The sequence below is a fragment of the Beta vulgaris genome, chromosome 8 (genome assembly GCF_026745355.1).
Source record: "Beta vulgaris subsp. vulgaris cultivar EL10 chromosome 8, EL10.2, whole genome shotgun sequence".
NCBI lineage: Eukaryota > Viridiplantae > Streptophyta > Magnoliopsida > Caryophyllales > Amaranthaceae > Beta > Beta vulgaris.
The window spans coordinates 2,798,858-2,807,380 of record NC_079209.1 but is presented as its reverse complement, the minus strand read 5'-3'; positions in this window follow the sequence as shown (position 1 = coordinate 2,807,380).

Here is an 8,523-nt window from a genome sequence, read left to right as displayed (position 1 = left end):
ATAAATTAAACTTAATTTGTGTACATGAACTAAACTAAATAGAATTAAAACTGTGAGAGGAAATCAATTGAATTAAACTAACTTTGTCTAAACTGAACTAAATTTTCATTAATTCAGTCCAAAAGAATAAAGCCTAACAGTTTTAATTTGTCCAAATATTCGTATTTTCCATACATAAAGATATATATCAATAAATTAATTTAACCAAAATATCTAAAGAGATTCTCAGACTACCACTCAATCAACAACAAATACATTTGTATATAAAGGGAAAATGATAAATGTTGTCCTTGGGGTGCATATAGAAAAGCTCAATATTGAAATAATAAAGCAGTAACGCAACATTAATAACACCGATTAACATGCGATTTTGTTATAAATAAATTTCTAATAAATTATATTTTATTATGTTCAAAACGTAGTTAGTTTTTTATTATTAGCCCTTAGCACTGCATATATTAAAAGCATACCTAAATCAAGTAAACAATCAATAATGATTGTTTGTCAAACAAGGTTGATCATTCATGAATAACCTAACATAATTAGAGGATCAATTATGATTGATTTTTATTTAATAAAAGTTATTAAATAGAAATCCATCAAACTATAATTCTATAACCATATAGATAAAATGCAAGAAAACAAAATCGGTATGTATCTAATTATATACATAGATTTACCTATGAATAAAAAATTAGCATCTTTTTTGAATGCAAATGTACTTAATTAATCCAAGAAACGTACTAGATATAATACGGTTATGCTATCATATATGACACAAATACACTACCTAAATTGGAAATAAGTTGTTCATTTATGAAAAAATTATGCATCAATCGATGCAATAAATGATTATTAATGGAATTTTTTTTTCCATTTTTAGCTTTTTATACGCAACCCTAAAGGACTGCATATAGCTTTTTGCATTATATAAATGGAATATATTTGATACTAACCAATTAACCATTATTGTATTTCTATAATTTATGTAATGTATTTGTTAGAATAATTAAGAATTTTCTTGAAAAGTAGATAATAATCTTTCCATAATAATGTTTTTCGATTAATTGCTATATTATTTAGTACTCCTTACAATATAATTTTTTCAACAGAAAAATATTCTAAATTTCATAACATATGTTCACTCGTGTATGACAAGAATCACAAGTCTAATTCATTTTTTTTAAAGCTAATTCAATTTTAATTACACAAAAATATAAAAACATGATAATGAGCCTAAGTTATACTCATGTCACATGTGACTTATGGGCTAATTCCTGCAAAAGCCGATAATCAACACTAAATTACTCCTATCAGTTTGTTTGCATAATTACTTCAGTAGTTAAACTACTATTGTACTGTAAGTTGTGTGACCTACTAATTTTTTGACCCTGACAAAGCTAGAGCAAAAGTTATCCTAACTCATTTTTACCACTTCCTGCCGTGTATCATCATTTCTTAAGCTCCAAGAGATTAATACCATAGCTAGAACAACATTTCTCTTACGAGGACAGCTTAGATAATTTCTTCTTATCTCTTAAAATTTTTTAGTTATACTCAAAAAAAAAATAGCTAGCTTTAACCACTAATTTACTTATAATGTTCTTCAAGTATAGTTTATTTCCGTTCTTGGCTAGTAATAAGAAGAAAGTAAAGATTACATTAATTAGTTATAGAAGTACTTCTATAAGTGATCTTTTCCCCTTCTAGAATAGTAAGGAATGAAATTATTTGTTTTGAGGGAATAGGAATAAAATAATTTATGAATTGTTCCGTGACAATATCAAACGCAATATATTGCCTTCGTGGTTCATATGAATCAAAAAAACAATATGCAATGCAATGGATTTTCATAAATCTTATAACCGTCCACATAATGTGAATATATACATTAGAAATTATAAAAAGTTGATATATGAAAAGTATATATTGATATAAATCTAATAAAATCTCACTTAGCTATGTCTTTTTTTTACGAAAAAATAACCAAAGATTGCCAAAACTCAATATGGAACAACTAAAAAAAACCGAGAGAGTAAAATCTATAGTAATTAAAGTTTTGTTTGACAGGGAAATTTATATTAAAGTTAGAGTGTAGATTTTTTTAAAAAAACTATTTGTTGACTAAATTAAATTATGCAAATTCATCAGGGAACCATAAATAGGAAATTTGTTATCTTGAGGTTTAATTTAACTACAAAAATCTAATAAGGACATGCCTCTCCCTAGCATAATGCGGAAATTGTGGATTGATTAAGGCATAAGAAGAGTAATTTCGACTCTTAGTCATGTTACTAGTAATAATATTTATTTAAGTTCGATATTTTTTTTTCTTTTCCCTGAAGGGGATAAGATAGAGCAGGTATAATCTGACTACCAAATCAATGTGGTGAGTGTTGACATTTGATTGCAATTGTGCAAACAAAGCATGACTTATGGCATTAGGCATACCTCCACTTAACAAACTTTTCCCATGAGTGCTAAGATGGGTGAACCAACAAGCTCATACTCTTTCCAAAAATAGTCACCAGTTACAATCATGGCCATTAATCCCTCTTAAGCATAAAAAAGAAAAAAAAAATTCATGAGGTAGTATTTATGATATTTGACCTAATTATTAAATTACCCTTTTTATTTAAAAAATTCTTCAAAATACCCTTACTGTTGACGGGATAATTATAGACATTAGGTAGTTACATTGATTCCCATGGTTATACGCCCGAATGGAGAAAGAGAATATCTTCTGTTTGAATGTGGGTGGTTAGGGTGTAAAATGTAATTCTTTACCGCACATCCAAAATTCGAGTATTGAGTGAGAGTCTAAAATTTCTCAAATTCTATTTCTTGTCAAAAAAGATGGGACTTGATCAAGGAAGTTCATTTGGGTAAGAATATGAACGAAAAGGGCAGCGTGAACTTGAATTTCGAGGTATGTATGCCGAATCCCTCCAATAGACATGTAAGTTTGGTCTATTTGAATGGCGTATGTTGTTCTGAAATTGATTTTTTTTTTTTGGCAAATGTAACCCTGAAATGTGACCCTTTTCTTGAACAATTGGAGGGAAGTTTCCAATTGTTTACATCCAGTAGCTCATATCGTGTAATTTGTACTTTTTTTTTTTGGTAAGGAGTAATCTTGACAAGTTAGGACGTAAAGGGAATCTCAACTTACCAAGGGTGAAAATCGGTCCCAAAACCTCTTGAAACCGGGAGAGATGCTATAACCACTGAGTTATCTCTAACTCTGTTGGGTATGTTGTCTAGAGATGGTAGAGGAAGCATATGTGGTGAGGTGCATGTGTGAAGTGTCATGCACCGAGCATCAATTGTAGCAAGACGACGTAGCATAGCTTGACGGCAAGCATTGGCAACGAAGGCCAGCAGTCCGCGGGATTTTGCGAGGTATTAGCCTGCCCCGAGCCCGTACTGTTCCCCGGGTAAGAAAATTTTCATTTATTAGTATTATACATTAAAATGATAACACTAAATATCACTTGGTCTAGTAGTTAAGACTTTAATATAAAATTTCACGAGGTCATGAGATCAAATCCTATATTATGCAATTTCTGTATGTGAATTACATAACTTAAAATGTTTTAGGGAAAGCGCCACGTATCACCATTTCTCTTTTTCCTTCCGAATTTTCCTCCTAAACAAATCAAAACTAAATAAATGATTGCAACTTGCAATATAATTTTAAACAACGGATTTATTAGATAGTAATTGACATTTTGACAATTAACATAAATTAAACTTTAACTAATACCAATAATTTTGAAAATTTTATGATTGTCCAAACATATCACATATATAGTACATATCAATTGGAAGTAGGCAAATTATAATTTATAAGTAGTATTACATGCTACTTGCTAGGGCAATTTAGATCCTGCACCAGGGTGTAGGATGAGGAACCTACACCTTGGCCAAAACTACGTAGTTTTGATGCTTTTAGGAGGGCCAAAATTTGGCAGGCTTTTGGCAGAATTTTTAGGTGGCCAGCTCTTTCTCTCTCATCACTCACTCATTCCCTCTTTTTCTCTCTCATTTATTTTTCAAGAACCATTTCAATTATCTCTCTCATTTATTTTGTTTTTCATTTATTTCTCCCTTATTTTCATTCATTTCTATTTTAAATTTCCAAATGTTGATATTTGATTTTATATTCTGGTTTGCATTTTTAAAACTTTTTTAATGTACAAATGCATATGGTTTGATGTACAATAATATACGAGTGTACATTTGGGGATTTTCAGTGATCAAAGTATTGACCATCAGTGTACATTGTGATTTATCCTTATTTACGTTGGTTGCAGAACCTTTTTTTTTTATTATTAGCTCCACCTACAGTTGCATGTACATGCACGTACATTGCATGTACACTTTGTTGACATTCATGTACATTAAGTAGGTTACAATCATGTTGTTATGTGTTGACCTTTTAATCTAGTACCCATATTGAGTTTTTTTTTTGTTTTGTTTGTGTCTATAGAATATGTTATGCATGCATGTTAGTGAAGCTAATGTATATTTAGTCATACACAATGATTATTAACGCAATTTTAATGTACACAGAACAAAGTCAGCTCTATAAAAATAACTTGAACATTCAGTCATAACAACATTGTACATTCAGGCTTAATAATTGAACAATCTTGCTAGAATAATTGTACATTGAGTCATATCCAGTGAACATTCAATCAAACAATAATGTATCCTTATTTTCAGTGATCAAAGTAATGACCATCAGTGTACATTGTGATTTATCCTTATTTACGTTGGTTGCGGTACCTTTTTTTATTATTAGCTCCACATACAGTTGCATGTACATGCACGTACCTTGCATGTACACTTTGTTGACATTCATGTACATTAACTGGGTTACAATCATGTTGTTATGTATTGACCTTTTGTTTTAATACCCATATTGAGTTTTTTTTGTGGCACCTGGAGCACTATGAGGTATAGGACTGTAATTGTACATATTGAATTTCATTAGCGAACAAACATCAACACACCAGTGTACAAAGATTGCAAATTACTCACTTGACATCAGCTTTAGGAATTGGGTTACTTTTATTCTATTATGTTTCTTTGTACATTCTTGGCTTCGTGGTTGTTCATTAACAAAATCAAAATGTACAATGACATCCCCCCATAAAATCGTCAATAACACACAATGAACAATAATAGACATCCAAAACAAAAAAAAACTCAATACGAGTATTAAAACAACATGATTGTAACGTTAACCCAGTTAATGTACATGAATGTCAACAAAGTGTACATGCTAGGTACGTGCATGTACATGCAACTGTAGGTGGAGCTAATAATAATAAAAAAGGTACCGCAACCAACGTAAATAAGGATAAATCACAATGTACACTGATGGTCATTACTTTGATCACTGAAAATCCCCAAATGTACACTCGTATATTATTGTACATCAAACCATATGCATTTGTACATCAAAAAAAGTTTTAAAAATGCAAAACATAAAATAAAATCAAATATCAACATTTGGAAATTTATAATACAAATGAATGAAAATAAGGGAGAAATAAATGAAGAACAAAATAAATGAGAGAGAAAATTGAAATGGTTCTTGAAAAATAAATGAGAGAGAAAGGGAGGGAATGAGTGAGTGATGAGAGAGAAAGAGCTGGCCCACTTTCATAAATACTACCAAAAGCCTGCCAACTTTTGGCTCCCCTAAAACCATCAAAACTACGTAGTTTTGGACAAGGTGTAGGATGCTCATCCTACACCTTGGTGTATAATCTACAGATTGACTTGCTAGTAGGCAGCAGCTACTCCTAGACACATCACATTGGAAGGAATTTGTTGATCCGCCTTTCACCAATGCAATAATTGGAGACCTATTTTTTCAACAGTTCTTAACTAATAACTGACCCACAATGCATGGATAAAAAAAAGAATACTGTTGTGAGAAATAGAGAGAGAAGTTATGCAAATATATCAGAGAGTATTGTATATTGCATTGATGTTCGGTGTATTCACAAATGGTAGTATATATAGGCACAAAACTTACTGTGTATTTGCATAAATCAACAAATACGGCGAGAAAACCTACCATGCATTGAATGCATGGCAGTGGAATTCATTGTGCTCAACAGTGGAATTGGTCATTCCACTGTTTTCACAACACTCCCCCTTGAATGTCCACTGATAACTCATAACAGATGTTGTCCTATTTAGAATGCTGTTAGGAAAATTCCTGTGGAAAAATCCATAACTAGGGAAAGGAGTATAACTAAATATATCCTTATATGCTTAAAAATTAACTGCCTCATTAAAAACCTTGTCAGGAAAAACCCATGGGATAAAACCTGATCGAAGGAAAAAAGAGTGCAGTGCATATAATACTCCCCCTGAATCTAGCATATATCATGAAGATGACGCATTCCAATTTTTCGGACTAATTCTTCAAATTTCTTCGCCGGAAGGGATTTGGTGAATAAATCTGCAAGATTCTCACATGATTGGATTTGTCGAATGTTGATCGTCCCTTCCTTTTGGAGGTCATGAGTGAAGAAGAGCTTTGGTGATAAATGTTTAGTTCTGTCTCCTTTGATGTACCCTTCGCTTACTTGGGTGATGCATGCAGTATTGTCTTCGTAGATGATAGTTGGATTGTTGTTATTGTTTCCATCCCGCATTCTTCTTGGATATTCTTGATCATTGACCTTAGCCATACACATTCCCTTCCAGCTTCATAAAGAGCAATTAATTCTGCATGATTTGATGATGTGGCCGTCAAAGTCTGCTTGTGATTTCCAAGATATTGCAGTACCTCCATAAGTGAATACATATCCGGATTGAGACTTAGCCTTTTGTGGGTCTGAGAGGTAGCCAGCATCTGCATATCCAATGAGTGACGCATTGGGTCTTGACTGATAGAATAATCCGAGATCTTGTGTTCCTCGAAGATAACGTAATAAGTGTCTGACTCCATTCCAATGTCTCTTGGTTGGTGCATTGCTGTATCTAGCTAACAAGTTTACTGAAAAAGCTATGTCAGGTCGAGTATTGTTAGCCAAGTACATTAAAGCCCCAATTGCACTTAGATATGGTACTTCAGGACCAAGAATCTCCTCGTTCTCTTCTCGTGGTCTGAATGGATCATCTTTCTCATTCAGGGAACGCACTACCATTGGAGAACTTATTGGGTGGCTTTGTCCATGAAAAAACGTTTCAGGATTTTTTCTGTATAGTTTGATTGATGGACAAAAATCCCATTTCTTAGATGTTCCATTTGCAGGCCAAGGCAAAATTTTGTCTTCCCGAGATCTTTCATCTCAAATTCTTTCATCAAGTATTTTGCAGTTGCTTCAAGTTCTCTAGGAGTTCCGATAATGTTCAAATCATCGACATATACAGCAATGATCGCGAATCCTGATTTAGATCGCTTAATGAAAACACAGGGACTGATTTGATTATTTTTGAATCCTTCTTTCAATAGGTATTCACTAAGACGATTATACCACATTCTTCCAGATTGTTTTAACCCATAGAGTGATTTTCTCAATTTTATTGAAAACATCTCTTTGGGCATGCAATTTTCTGGTAGTTTTAGTCCTTCAGGAACTTTCATATAAATATCTGTGTCAAGTGAGCCATACAAATATGCGGTCACTACATCCATCAATCTCATTTGCAATCCTTTCGAAACTGATAAACTTACCAGAAATCTTAGTGTAGTTGCATCGACTACTGGAGAATATGTCTCATCATAATCAATCCCTGGCATTTGCGAGAAGCCTTGGGCTACTAATCTTGCCTTATATCTAGTAACCTCATTTTTCTCATTTCGTTTTCTCACGAATACCCATTTGTACCCAACTGGTTTTACACCTTTTGGTATTTGGGTTATTTGACCGAATACTTCACGTTTTTCAAGTGATCTCAATTCTGCTTGAATTGCCTCTTTCCATTTTGGCCAATCTTTTCTACGGCGACATTCATCAACTGTATTTGGCTCTACATCATTTTCATCGTATGTCATTTCAACCGCTATCGAGTAAGCAAAAATTTCATTCAAGACAACATCTTTTCGATTCCATTGTCTCTTTGTAGAAACATAATTAATTGAAGTTTCATTGTTGTCTATGCTTTCATGTTCCTTTTCTTCTGGAACACGTTTCTCTTCATTTTTGTTTTCATCATGCTCTGTTGGGAGATTTATATTAATTTCGTTCGTTGTCTCCCCTTGCCTTTTCATTTTTCTCGGTTTTAAATCTTTAGAACCGGGTGGTCTGCCACTTTTCGACGTGCTATTGACTCATTTTCGATTGCCTTATTGTCATTAGGAATTTCAATCCGTTCCGGAGCATTCGCAGCAGGTACATGTGACTTTGTCACTTTCTTAGAATCTGTGAATGCATCTGGCAATTGGTTTGCAATACTTTGCAGATGAACAATTTTCTTGACTTCTTGTTCACATGAATTTGTTCTCGGGTCCAGAAACGACATTTGCGATGCGTTCCATGTAATTTCCGATTT